This window comes from Aegilops tauschii, chromosome 4, assembly GCF_002575655.3.
Source record: "Aegilops tauschii subsp. strangulata cultivar AL8/78 chromosome 4, Aet v6.0, whole genome shotgun sequence".
NCBI classification, from domain to species: domain Eukaryota; kingdom Viridiplantae; phylum Streptophyta; class Magnoliopsida; order Poales; family Poaceae; genus Aegilops; species Aegilops tauschii.
The window spans coordinates 403,518,650-403,532,511 of NC_053038.3; the positions used below are offsets into that span (position 1 = coordinate 403,518,650).

The following is a 13,862-nucleotide window of genomic DNA, read 5'->3' on the forward strand; positions in this document are numbered from 1 at the left end:
GACGACGGCAAGTGGACGACCGGCGACGACGATGACGAGCGGACGGCCGGTGGCGAAGACGGCGAGCAGACGAACGGCCGGCGAGTGGACGGCCGGCAGCGACGGCGGCGTTGCAGCGTATGTACATGCGTGATAGATCGATGGATGGGTCTTCAGCAGCCTTGGCAACGTTGTGTGCTAGCCTTTATATAGGTGGCCAGCGCCTGAGACGAACGCACGCACGTACTGGAGGTCGTGTGCAGGAACGTGGGAGTGGTGGACGTGGTGGCTGATTGTACGCCGAGTCTCCTCGGTGGATTTCTTAATATCTATTTGATTAAAGTAGCTAAATTAGGCTATTAGTTCTCTTTGCATGGGTTAGCAGTCCGGGAGACATCCGTATGTGTTTGGGCCATGGGCTGGGTAATTAGTCCATTACTTCTTAATCTTGCCGCATAATTAATCTAGACATAACAATGCATGCACGTTGATAGTACTTGCACCATGCATGCACGTTGCCATTTGTATACGTGGGCTAGCTAGGCCAAATTAATTGTAGTGACATGGGAAATCATTTTTTCATTGATATTTATATGACGGCTTGATATTTTCTTTATACATCGTCGCGCGTTATATTATTTTACGCGAACATTACTGTGCTAATATTTTTTTTAGCGATGACAGAATAATGCTCGTAAATATGATATAAAATTTTGGCAATATTAGCGTCGTCTATGAAACTTTGAATTTGCTTAAACGTTGGAACTTCGCTGCTGATGATGGCGTATGTGTATGAAAGTCATATGTCCTCTAATTTATACGATGATATGGCTCATTTTCTTCCCTTTTATTTTCGGGTCTTTTATTTTATCATTGTATTTTTTATCCATGTATTCGGCAATTCACTTTTTTGTTTTTATCATTTTATGTAAATGATTTTATTTGAATTATGCGTCATATTTTACTTTTGGCCGAAATCGGTGTCAACAGGTTGAGCTCTTGGTGGATATGTGATGATCATGATGGTGTCATTGATAACGATATTGGTTAATCATGAGGTGATCGTGTGATGATCACAACGGTGAGATTGATACCTATGGTGGTTATGAGATAACCTCAGAGATGAGTAGGTTGGTCCATGAGACCTAAAACGCCGACTCCCATGCATGCTAGTTCTAATATCATCATGTTCATATCATGATTAACATGTACATGCCATGTTCACTCTCATGTTGTTCTAGTAGTATCATGTTCATCATTAATAATTAACATGTAATTGCCATGCTATGGTCTGTCTTGATTGCTTTTGGTTGGTGTGAGCTTGCGAGTACACTCAAAGTACTCACCTAACGTGTCATGTTGGATTGCAGGTGATGCCGTGATTGATTGTTTGTCGAGGATCCCAAGTCTGCGAGCTAGGACGTGTCCCAGCCAGAGTCTCTGCGGAGCGGAGTCCATCATCGTCGTCGCTGTTCCGCTGCTATATATTATTTCGCTGTTAGCATAGAGCTACCTTAGCTGGCGTAGCGTCGCCGTGCCGATGTAAACCTTTGTAATATCCGAACTCTTGTACCCATATTATTTGTAACAAGAGTTGTTCTGTTTTATGCCAAGCAGTGTCGTATTCCAGAAGGCTTGATCTCTGTGCTGAAATACAGGGTGTTCCGGTTCCTTGAGCCGGGTGCCACACTTCCCAAGCAAAAGCTTTTGCATCAACACCAGGCTTGATTACATCTCCCACCATACCTACAATCTTTTTCGGCCATGGATATCAGAGGTTGAAAGGTGGATTAATAATTGGCACCCAGAATTGCATCCTCCCAAACTTTCAGTCCGATGGCCATGATTGGACATCAAACAATGTCAAAACCGGACAATTCAAAAGTAACGAGCAAAGAGTCGATGGCGACGAATCCATCCGAGTTAATTTGGAGCGGCATGTGCTGGTGAAAGTACGATTATTTTGGAGTAACATTTCACAAATTTCATGTTGGGAGCGGCATCCCCTGAAATGTACCCCAATTTTCCACTTTGCATTTTTTTTTCCTGAAGAACTAATCCTGAGCGTCCATCCACGACCCAACGGCGCTACCGGCCAACGGTAGGACGCATGATACGAGTTCTTTTTTCTCCCATCCTCTTCGGCTTTCTTCCTCCTCGCTCGCCTCTTTCTTTGTCCCGGATCCTTCCTTCGTTCCGCCAATTTCAGAAAATTTTGGCAGCTTGGGCAAACAATTGCTAGTGTGCTCAACCTTGAGGATCAGTAGCGGGGACAGGAGATGATCACGCGAGCAAAGCTGGTGGAACAGCTGCGGGAGCACCAGATCCGGTCGGCGCAGTCATACTCCGCGGCCCTCGCCGTCTTCTCCCCCAACCCCCACATCGCCTCCAGGTCCGGTCCCCCTCTTCTTGATTTCTTGTTTATCCTAGCATCTGCTGCGACGCTCTTCAAAATTCACGCGGTTTGGTTTCAACTGAATGCCCCTTTTGGGTGCTCGTCGGTTGAACATGAGGATTGGTCGGATTCGCGCGGTATAGATTGCAGCTCATGCTGTGTACTTTTGCTTCCTTGATTATATGGATCTTCGCTGATTTGTATAGCTTGCCGGTGACGACAGGAAGGGATTTTAATTACCTTTATTATTTGGGAATTATGTGATATGGTTATGAGAAGATATTAATTGAGTGGGAAAAGCATAATCTTTTCTGCTAATTAGAGGTAAAATCGTTCAGTTAGAGGCATAATAGCAAACAAAAGGCAGGGAATTCGAGGTTTTGCAAGATCTGCTCTGAGTACTAGTGCTGTTGAGGAGCGTGTGCATGGACTAATGTCAAGCTGGAGGCATCATCTGAAGAGCTATTAGTTTATATAAGGCTTTACACGCATCAAGACAATTGCAAAGCTACTATGCTTAATTAACATTTGGTTAGAACTTGTGAATTGCTTGGGTTGCTTTAGAAGCGAAGCCCTCCCAAAGATGGAGTATTAACAGCAACACTGTTGAATAAGAACTTTCTGTAGGGTTTTCATTGTTTGTCGGGTTCCTGTTGCTGAGTCAATAATGCTGCAATGGACGGATAAAAGGAAGAATAAGCTGAGTGCCTTCACTATCATAACTACTCACTAGTGTCAAAAACGCTCTTATATTATGGGATGGAGGGAGTATATGAGTAAAACTTGGCACCGTCTGCAGCAGACACACCTACATTCAGGACACCTGCCCTACGTCAAGGTTTGGTCTAAAACACAGTTGTCCTCACTTGGCTGCTAATTGAACCTGGAGACTGACCTGGCCCTAAATCGAAGGTCAAGCCGAGCCCAAGTCGCTTTATTGTGGGCTAGGCCATGCTAAGTTTTCTCAAGTCTAACTTGCCACTTACCACTTAGATGCATCATGCATAGATTTCGAAACGAAAATGCTAAAAATCTGACGTTAGATTTTTATACATGGCAAATCGAACCGTTTTCATGGCAATTTATATTGGTGAGAGGATGGCAATTTTAGTTTGCAAGCATGACAATTTTCCTGGCAATAAATGAACTGAGGCGGATTTGCCATGCTCACCAACTAAACTTGCCATTCTCGATGAACACAACTTGCCATGAAAAATGTTCGATTCGCCATACCAAAAAATCTGACATTCGCTGGATATTTTGGTCCTTTCGAAATGCGCTTAGTCTGTTGGAATGCTACATTGCTTAGCACTGCTTGCCTGTGTTTTACGTGGTGTACAGAGAGTGTGTAAGAGGATATGACTGCGTCAAGTAACATACTGCAGTTCATACAGACCGCCAGAGTACACCATCTCAGGTTATGGTCTGTTGTGTTTGCTACTTAGGGCTACTGAACTGTGGAATGGCTGTAACACCACATTCTCTAAAAGTAGAAAACCCTCTGCTGCTATGACAAGATCAAAGATAAATGCACAACTAATGCTTTCTATCTCATCTGTAACACCACATTCATTAGGACTCACTTATGCCATTGTCCTCTATCTCATCTGTTTATTCCTTTATTGCTTGCTTACATTTTCTTTACTTTAGTACCTTGCTTGCATTCTCCACTTTGCTGCATATAATCTCCTTTTTTCCTGGCTGCCTTTTTGCTTTTGTAAACCTGACTTTCATATTTTGGCCCGGCAGGTCCTTTTTTGAGTATAAAGGTAGAGATCACTCTATCTCAATTTTAAAAAAAATCCATACAACCCATGTTTGAAGCATGTTTGATTGCATCACATGTTACACAGCATGGCAGCGACTTAGTGTCGACATGGCATTTCACATAGTCCCCTATGCCAGGCCTAGATGACAGCCATGTTACTTTTCCATTACTGCCTATTGATGGATGGATTAAAATTGTACACATCACATAGTGCATACTTAGTGGTCCGCCCAAAATAAGTCGTCACTTGACCTAAGCAGGAATGTGATACAGATTTAGGGACATTTAATCAAATTCTTTCCACGCAGGACATAACAGCACCTTTTGTACTGTTTGATAACCAGAATACTGGTCTTGAATTGGGGGTTTAATTTAGAGGGGTCATATAACTAATCTGGAGAAGCCATTTCTTTCCTTGCCTATTCTTTGAAAGAAATTCAAATAGTGAACTTGAAATTGGCATTAGAAGAAACTTGTGGTACTCCTATTAGAAGGAAGAGGACATTTCTATTCCTATTGCCTGTGATAATGTGTTTTGCTTGGCAGTGTGAGGCTTTGCTGGTTGCCCCCTCACTCCTGTTTCATAATCGCATATCTTTAGAAATACTAGTCTTTTCTATTTAAGAAGTTGCCATGAGTTAATGTTGTTGACAAGGGTGGGAAGTTGATAATTCGCATGACTAGCAAAGCCAGTTCTGAGCATAACGCAAGTTTGCCAGCAATCTAGCTAGACATAAACAGCCATGGCGCCATGTAAAGTCAGCTAGGTTAAACACTGCAAGAATGTGAGTCCCGTGATCAGTCTGAACCTGTGAGGAAAGTGTACTTTCTAGAATAACAGATAATTACAGCTCAAGAGAATAAGTATGTTTTGTTCTGTTAGCATGAAAGAAGCCTCTAGTAAAGGAAAAAAAAAGGTTAATGGTCTTATGTTTATTTCTTCTCAGTTCTGTTCTATTTTTCACTAAGTTTTGACATGGTCTATTTAAATGAGTAAACCACGCTGCATAAAAAGCTCAATGCAAATTTGATGACTTGCCAATTGTTCAATATGGCTTTACAAAACATGATACAAGACTATGCACATAGAGGGTAGCGACTCAGAAGTCATTACAAATCTTATGCTCGGAATATTGCTGCTTTCATGCATGTCTTTCAATAGAAAATTGCAGGATTCGACTATTTTTAACTTTACACCTCTCAGGAACAATTGGGCCAAATTAGGAACACTATTTTAGCACAAATAATTTCAAGCAGTCTGCATTTGATGACATTTGCTTATGCTTAGCATCGAAGTATAAATGTTTGTGCTTTCGGTGCAAGTAACTTCAACGTACATTTTATGAATATATGTTTCATATCTACTCGAATGGGAAGCACTAACCTTCCGGTTCCAATGGTTCACCAAAGCTAAAACTAAAACTTGAATTTGGAGCATGTCCAAACAAAATACTGTACTGATCTGCATGTAAAATTGGATTGACAAATGGTCGTTCCCACAAGCATCCCATAAAGTACATCAAGTTTGAAGTTCAAAATCTGGACAGATTCGTGACACTCCATACTTAGTTGATACTTTGCCGTGTCACCAATTTCTGGAGTGAAAACATATTTGGTACTTAGTTTTATCTAATCGATGCATATCACTCAATAAACCATTTTAAATTTCTGTCTGCAATATTTGTGGCATTTTCACACATAGATCTTTCACTGCCTATGCATTGTATTAAGGCTCATAACATTTTCAAAAGCTAGTGGGGTTGCTAATATATGTTGTGCTAGGTATAGCCATCTCATTTGGTGCACCGCATTATGAACATACTTATAGTTCCATTCCAGTTGTCATTCTGGTTCAGTGTTTGGCATGATGGAACGTTTTCGTACTGGAGTGTTCCAGCGTTCCGTTCTGGTTTTCAAAATTTTGTATGGATATACTTTTTTAATATATACACGTGAGGAACACATACCATAAAAAACTGATGAGGAACACTAGATGAGAAGAAAGAAAACACATGCCAGATCTGTTTGGCTACTTCTAGATGCTTCCACTCTAGTGTAGTATTTCTTTCCTTTTCTTTTCTATCCTACCTACTGTTTTCTAGAGTCTTCTAGTTGTGAGTAGCTATGAGTAGAATGGTGAAACTTACATAATGTTTTCTAGAGTATTCCAGCTATAAGTAGAAGTATGTGAAGGCTTCCCAAAGCCCTATAAATAGAGGTCCTCGCCTCTACTTTGGAGGCAGACTATGTACCCCTACCTATAATAGAACTTGTTGTTCTTATCTAAGATCTTGGAGTAGATCTTGTGCCCTAGGAGTTCTGGATTGAACTCTTGCTGCCCTATCAACCTACATTCGCCTCTAGAGCGATATCTAGCGCAGCACGTTGAAGCTGTTCCTTCAACACTTGTGCTGTACACATTGTAGCAGCAAGGTGGAGTTGCTCCTCCACAAACTTTGTGCTGCTTCAGGTGGTATCAGAGCCTCGTTGACCCATACTAGTTCTTGTTGTCCTCTTCGAGAGTAAGTTGCAGCAAGCAATGGAGCAATTGGAGAAGAGGATGGATGCTGCGGAACAACAAATCAAAGAGCTGCGTGAAGATCTTAATCGGAGATTTGGTCAGCTGGTTGAGATGATAAGAAAGGGTGTCCCCCCTACTACCAATGAAGGAGATTCATCTAAAGAAGAGGAAGATGTTCATCAAGGAAGAAGGAGAGGTAATCTTGGAGCAAGACCGCCACGACAACATGTTGTTCAACGTGCTTCAAGAAGGCCAATTTATGTTGAAGCTTCTGAAGGTGAAGAATATGATGATGCCCTTGAAGAAGCAGATCTCTACGCATATCGGAGAGTACCCAACCCTACATATGCAAGAGATACATACAAGGTAAAAGCTGAGATCCCAACTTTTAATGGAAATGTTGATATTGAAGGGTGCCTAGATTGGTTATATGAAGTGGAGACTTTCTTTGAGGTCATGGAGGTTCCGGAAGATCGTAGAGTTCCTTTGGTCGCATACAAGCTGAAAGGAGGAGCCGGTGCATGGTGGCATCGCGTTCAAGAGGAGCGCAGGCTCAGAGGAGAACCTCGTGTTAGAACTTGGCGACAAATGAAAGGCCTCTTGAAAGGGAGATTTTTGCCCGCTGATTATGACCAGATCCTATTTATCCAATTTCAAAATTGTGCTCAAGGAAATAGGACTGTTTCAGATTACATGGAGGAGTTTCTAAGGCTACAAGTGAGGTGCAACCTTGCTGAAACTGAAGAGCAACAAGTTGCAAGGTACATCAATGGTCTCAATGATGCTATTCAAGATCGATTGATGATGCAACAAATCTGGTCCGTTGATCAAGCACAAGCTCTAGCCTTAAAGGCAGAGAGGTTTGTGAGGATGAGAAAGACAACTAAGGCTCCATATCCTCCATATCCTCATACCGAAGGCTCATCTAGGAGCCAACCTAATAGAGTGGAAGAAAATACCACTCCACCGAAGACAAAACAGCCCATCCCGAAGCAAACTAGAGGCAAGGGTAAGGCAAATGAAGGCCCAAAGTGCTATTAATGTGGTAAAGAGGGACACATATCCAGCGGCTGCCCACTAAGGAAATTTGTTAACACGACTATCCATGATGGTGAAAGCGATGAGGAAGAATATGAATCTGAAGATGTAGACGGACAAGAGGTTTGTCAAGAAGGTGAAGAGGTGGTATGTGTGATCCAGCGTGTCCTATGTTCCACACCACAACTCGATGACACACAACGGAAGAAAATATTTGAGAGCAAATGCACGGTGAATGGCAAGGTATGCAAACTAGTGATTGATAGTTGCAGCTGCGAGAATCTTATCTCCCAGAAGTTGGTGGACCATTTAAAGCTTGAAACCCATGATCATCCAAATCCCTACACTATTGGATGGATCAAGAAAGGAGTGAATATGAGGATCACCAAACAATGCAACCTGCCACTTTCTTTGGGTAAGCATTATCGCTCAAATGTGTTGTGTGATGTGGTTGACATGGATGCCAGCCATGTTCTTCTTGGGAGGCCTTGGCAATTTGATGTGGATACTACACACAAGGGCAAGGAAAATTCTTACTCTTTCATTTGGAACAAGAGAAGGATCATTATCTTACCAAACAAACCCGAAGGTAATACCTCTAAGGAGGAGGGGAAAACTATGTTAACTATCTCCCATACCTCTCATGAGTTTATGGAAGACTTGAAGGAGGCAGATTTGTGTGCTGCACTTGTTGTAAAGGGAGAAGAGCACCTGACTGTTGAAATTCCAGCAAAGGTACGTGGTTTATTGGCAGAATTTCAGAACATACTTGGGGAGCCACATGGCTTGCCACCGATGAGAGGAATTCAACATAGAATTGACTTAATTCCGGGAGCAAGTCTTCCTAATCTTCCACACTATCGAATGAGCCCAAAGGAGCATGATATATTGAAGGAGAAAGTGGAGGAATTGTTGCAAAAGGGGCACATTCGAGAAAGTATTAGCCCATGTGCTGTACCAGCCCTACTCGCGCCAAAAAAAGATGGATCTTGGCGCATGTGTACGGACAGTAGAGCCGTTAACAAGATCACCGTAAGGTATAGGTTCCCTATTCCCCGTCTGGATGATATGTTGGATCAGCTTAGTGGAGCAAGAGTGTTCACAAAGCTAGATTTAAGAAGTGGATATCATCAAATCCGTATAAGACCCGGGGATGAATGGAAGACCGCCTTCAAGACAAAGGAAGGGTTGTTTGAATGGCTAGTCATGCCATTTGGACTCTCAAATGCACCAAGTACCTTTATGCACTTAATGAATCAAGTCCTTAGACCCTTCTTATCCCACTTTGTTGTGGTCTATTTCGATGACATCTTGATCTATAGCAAGGATGAGGATGAACACTTTGATCACATTCGGAAGGTGCTAGAAGTACTAAGGGAAAATGAGCTCTACGTCAACTTGAAGAAATGTGTTTTCCTGCAAACACAACTTCTTTTCCTAGGATTCGTCATAACATGTGACGGCATTCGTGTTGATGATTCTAAGGTTGAAGCAATTCGAGAATGGCCAACTCCTAAGACCATTTCTGAGGTAAGAAGCTTTCATGGCCTTGCAACTTTCTATAGGCGATTTGTTAAGAATTTCAGCACTATCATGGCACCAATTACCGAGTGTTTGAAGAAAGGAAAGTTCCAATGGGCAGAAGCAGCTGAAGCTAGTTTCAATGAGATTAAACAAAAGCTATCACAAGCTCCTGTCTTGGTACTACCTGATTTCAACAAGACTTTTGAGTTGGAGTGTGATGCAAGTGGAGTAGGCATTGGAGCTGTCCTATCTCAAGAAAGGAAGCCCATTGCTTTCTTTAGTGAGAAGTTAAGTGAAGCTAGACAGAAATGGAGTACCTATCAGCAAGAATTATACGCCGTTTTCAGAGCGTTGAAAACTTGGGAAGTCTATTTGCTGCCTAAAGAGTTCATTGTTTATAGCGACCATCAATCCTTGAAGCATTTTAGAAATCAAAAGCATGTTGACCGCATGCTAGCAAGATGGGCAGCATATCTTGAGAGGTTTAACTATCTCATCGTGCATAAATCTGGAATAACTAACAGAGTGGCCGATGCTTTGAGTCGTCGTGCATGCCTCTTGACTTCTTTTGAAGCTGAACTTCCGGGCATGGGTCAAATAAAGGAGTTGTATGAGGGTGACGAAGACTTTGGCCATGTTTGGGTAAAGCACGCAAGGGGCCAACCATTAGGTGATGACTATTTGATGCAAGATGGATATCTCTTCAAAAATGATCGTTTGTGCATTCCAAGAAGTTCTCTACGTGACAAGCTGGTTAGAGAGCTCCATTCAAGTGATCTTAGTGGCCATGTTGGACGGGACAAGACTATCGCTAACCTGGAAGCTCGCTACTTTTGGCCACAACTAAAGAGAGATGCTGGAAAGTTCGTTCAACGGTGCCACGTATGTCAGACCTGCAAAGGCCAAGTCCAGAACACAGGGTTATACATGCCTTTGCCTGTTCCTGTTGCTCCATGGGAGGACATTTCTATGGACTTCGTCTTGGGCTTGCCAAGAACAAGACGAGGAAGTGATGCTGTATTTGTGGTCGTGGATAGATTCTCTAAGATGGCTCATTTCATCCCATGCCGCAAGACAACGGATGCTCATCATGTGGCAAACCTATTCTTTCGAGAAGTGGTCAGACTTCATGGAGTTCCAAGGTCCATTGTCTCAGACCGTAATAGCAAGTTTCTTGCTGCATTTTGGCTCACTTTGTGGAAGCAATTCAACACTGAATTGAAATTTTCTAGCACTGCTCATCCACAAACAGATGGACAAACGGAAGTGGTGAACAAGTTTTTGGGTAATCTGATCCGTTGCATTTGTGGAGAAAGAAAGGGGCAATGGGATTTGGCTTTATCTCTTGCAGAGTTCTCCTACAATAACTCCAAGCATAGATCCACAGGAAGGAGCCCTTTTTCCATTGTCTACACTAAAGTTCCAACACATGTGGTGGACCTGGTGAAGCTGCCATCAAGGGGAAACTCAAAATCAGCATTGTCCTTTGCTGATAATTACACCGAGTTATTTGAAGAGATTCGCGGCGCTTTGGAAGCACAAAATCAGAAATATAAACAACTTGCTGATTGCAAAAAGAGGCCAAAATCATTCCAAGTCGGTGATAAGGTGATGGTATACCTCCGAAAAGAGAGGCTGCCTTTAGGTGTTAAAGGGAAACTTAGGCAGCGAAGGTATGGGCCCTTCTCTATCATGAGGAAGATAAATGATAATGCTTATGTGATAGATCTTCCAAGTGACATGGGTATCTCCAACACTTTCAATGTTGCGGACTTGACTCTCTACCATCCAGAAAAAGCGCTCTATGAAGATAACTCGAGGGCGAGTTCCAAACAACCAGGGGAGAATGATGAGGAACACTAGATGAGAAGAAAGAAAACACATGCCAGATCTGTTTGGCTACTTCTAGATGCTTCCACTCTAGTGTAGTATTTCTTTCCTTTTCTTTTCTATCCTACCTACTGTTTTCTAGAGTCTTCTAGTTGTGAGTAGCTATGAGTAGAATGGTGAAACTTACATAATGTTTTCTAGAGTATTCCAGCTATAAGTAGAAGTATGTGAAGGCTTCCCAAAGCCCTATAAATAGAGGTCCTCGCCTCTACTTTGGAGGCAGACTATGTACCCCTACCTATAATAGAACTTGTTGTTCTTATCTAAGATCTTGGAGTAGATCTTGTGCCCTAGGAGTTCTGGATTGAACTCTTGCTGCCCTATCAACCTACATTCGCCTCTAGAGCGATATCTAGCGCAGCACGTTGAAGCTGTTCCTTCAACACTTGTGCTGTACACATTGTAGCAGCAAGGTGGAGTTGCTCCTCCACAAACTTTGTGCTGCTTCAAAAACAATGAAAAAAACTATGGGCAAAAGGGATAAATGGTTGGCTGGTGCACTGCCTGTCGCATCAAACTAGTGTGCATGCCGTCTCCTTGCAAGAGCAAGAGGTCTCTATAGGCCCATATTTGCAAAGGATTACAGGCCCAATATTCCCTGCCCTTTTCTAGCAATTATTACAACGTGGAATCTCCCAGGTGATGGTAAGAATCAGTTTGGCTGTTGCCTTTATAAAGAAACATCAGCAGAGCTGTCTGTATGGACCGGTACCAGTACAGCCGGCCAGAATGGCTAGAATTTCATCTGGTACGGGATGTAGGCTTCTGCATACCGCTTTGGTCATGACGATCCGGCGATTTCAGCTGGGACTGAATGGAACTAATAAGTTTGATTATTAGGCCATGTGGTTTGCATTCAAATTAATCATGTAATGTTAGAGGAAACAAAGAATCATGTAATTATTCAGAATAAGCTTCTTTTGTTGATAATAATTGCATTTGGATTAATCGCTAAAACGGAGTAGTTCCATATCCCTTATCTCCTAGAATGAACATTGAACAGTATCATATTAAACCAAATTTGTAATGATATCTGAACTTAGCTCATGGTAGGATGAAGGAAAGAGAAGTTGAATTCAAAGTAGTGCAGTTTCATGTAACGAGCCTGGGGATATACAATTTGCAAACCCTGGCTGATTTCGAAGCACACACTAGCATGCAGAGAGTGTTTAGCTGATGCAAATGCGCTCTGTTGTATCTGCAAAATTTAAATGCTACTCCCTCGATTCACAAATACAAGATGTTTTGGACATTTCAATCTGGACTCCATATGAATTAAAATGGGTGAACAAACACACTAAAACGTGTCTGTATACATCTGATTCAGAAAAAAAAGTTGGAACATGTTATATTCGTGTGAATGGAGGGAGTAGCTATCAAGTTCGAACTAGCCTAAAGGAAGTAGTATTGTCAATGCAATGTGCTCTAGTTATTTACAGTTCTGAAATATAAGCTGATCTCATTTTGGTTATTAAAAAACGACCATTATGGTTATCCTGCTTATGCTCTAGTTAAAGACCAGCCTACTTGCTTATTGCCATTTGATTCAGTTTTACCTAATCCCGTGTTCTTTCCTCTTTCAGGCGGGACCTGAGGGTGGCTCTCCTCTATGCCTTTTTGTTCTGTTTTCTCATGGTGTCGTGCTATGCTGCACTTTACCTGAAATGGTTCAAGCTCTCGTCCCTCTTTGTAATTCTCGGAATCCTTCTCCCAGTAAGTCTCAAAATCTCTAGGCATAGAAGGCTCAAAAGGAAAAGAGAGCGAAGATTGCTGTTGCCCTTGTCCATGTGAATATCTTTCTGATACCCTGTAACATTTTAGTGAAGTGGCTCAACTACAAAGAGGAAAAATCCCGGGTTTACTCAATTCTCCGGCTCAACCTATGCCCTTGAATATGTTGTATCTATTACCTGTTTTCCCTTTTTGTCCATGCATGCACATACATTGCTCGTCTCAGCTTTCGCCTTCTTTTCAAACTTGTGTCAAGTGCAAAGTAATGCCGTCTTTAGAAACTCATGAAAGCGGATCTCTTCAGATCCTGGTGCATTTTGGTTGTGGATGCAATCATGTGAAATATCTGGTCAATTGTCGCATCAGTCGGTCCGGTGTGCCAAGCGAGCCGCTTTAGCGTTATTTAGCGTACCAAGTGTGAATATAATCTTTCATCTCAGGCTTCCAGCTTCTCTGTCGCAGTTCACCTAGATTTATTTATTTTTCCTGTGTTTCTATTGTCGGCAGATCGTCCCACTGCACAGCGTTGCCATTTCAAATTCTCGATCCTTTCACGCACACTGTTTCAAGTATGTTCTGCCTGCCGCCTGGGTTTCTTGAGCTCGCCATGCCTGGTAAATGCATCACCAGGATAACTAGTCCTAGGCGGAGCAGAAACAGTGCGGTTCAGGCGCACCGCCGCTGCTTACATATACTGTATATAGTTTAAAATCTTGAGGCGCCTGCCATCTGATCTTTTAGGTTCAGTTTATCCATGCTACGGTACAGAAGCAGTAACAATGTAATCCTTTGCACGATTCTTGATCAGACGACGGGATCTTGTGCGTTATCGCAACATCGTCTGTCATGGACAAGTCAGGCAAGGGCTTAGGGTTAGGGGTGCAAGCGGCGTCCCGCTTTTTTCTGTGAAACCTTTGAACCTCCGTTCGGAAATAACTGACGTGGTTTTAGTTAAAATTTTCGAACGGGCCGGGTAGCTCATAATTTGCTCATCACTTATCTAAAATTAACGCTAT

At 42.4% G+C, this 13,862-nt stretch overlaps 1 long non-coding RNA gene across 1 annotated transcript; it reads left to right on the forward strand.

Moving 5' to 3' along the window:
* The first annotated feature begins 1,902 nt into the window (after positions 1 to 1,902).
* Positions 1,903 to 13,039, forward strand: LOC109749335 (uncharacterized). Its single transcript, XR_012182302.1, has 2 exons — positions 1,903 to 2,371; positions 12,699 to 13,039. It is a non-coding gene; the product is annotated as an uncharacterized lncRNA (long non-coding RNA).
* The last annotated feature ends 823 nt before the right edge of the window (positions 13,040 to 13,862 follow it).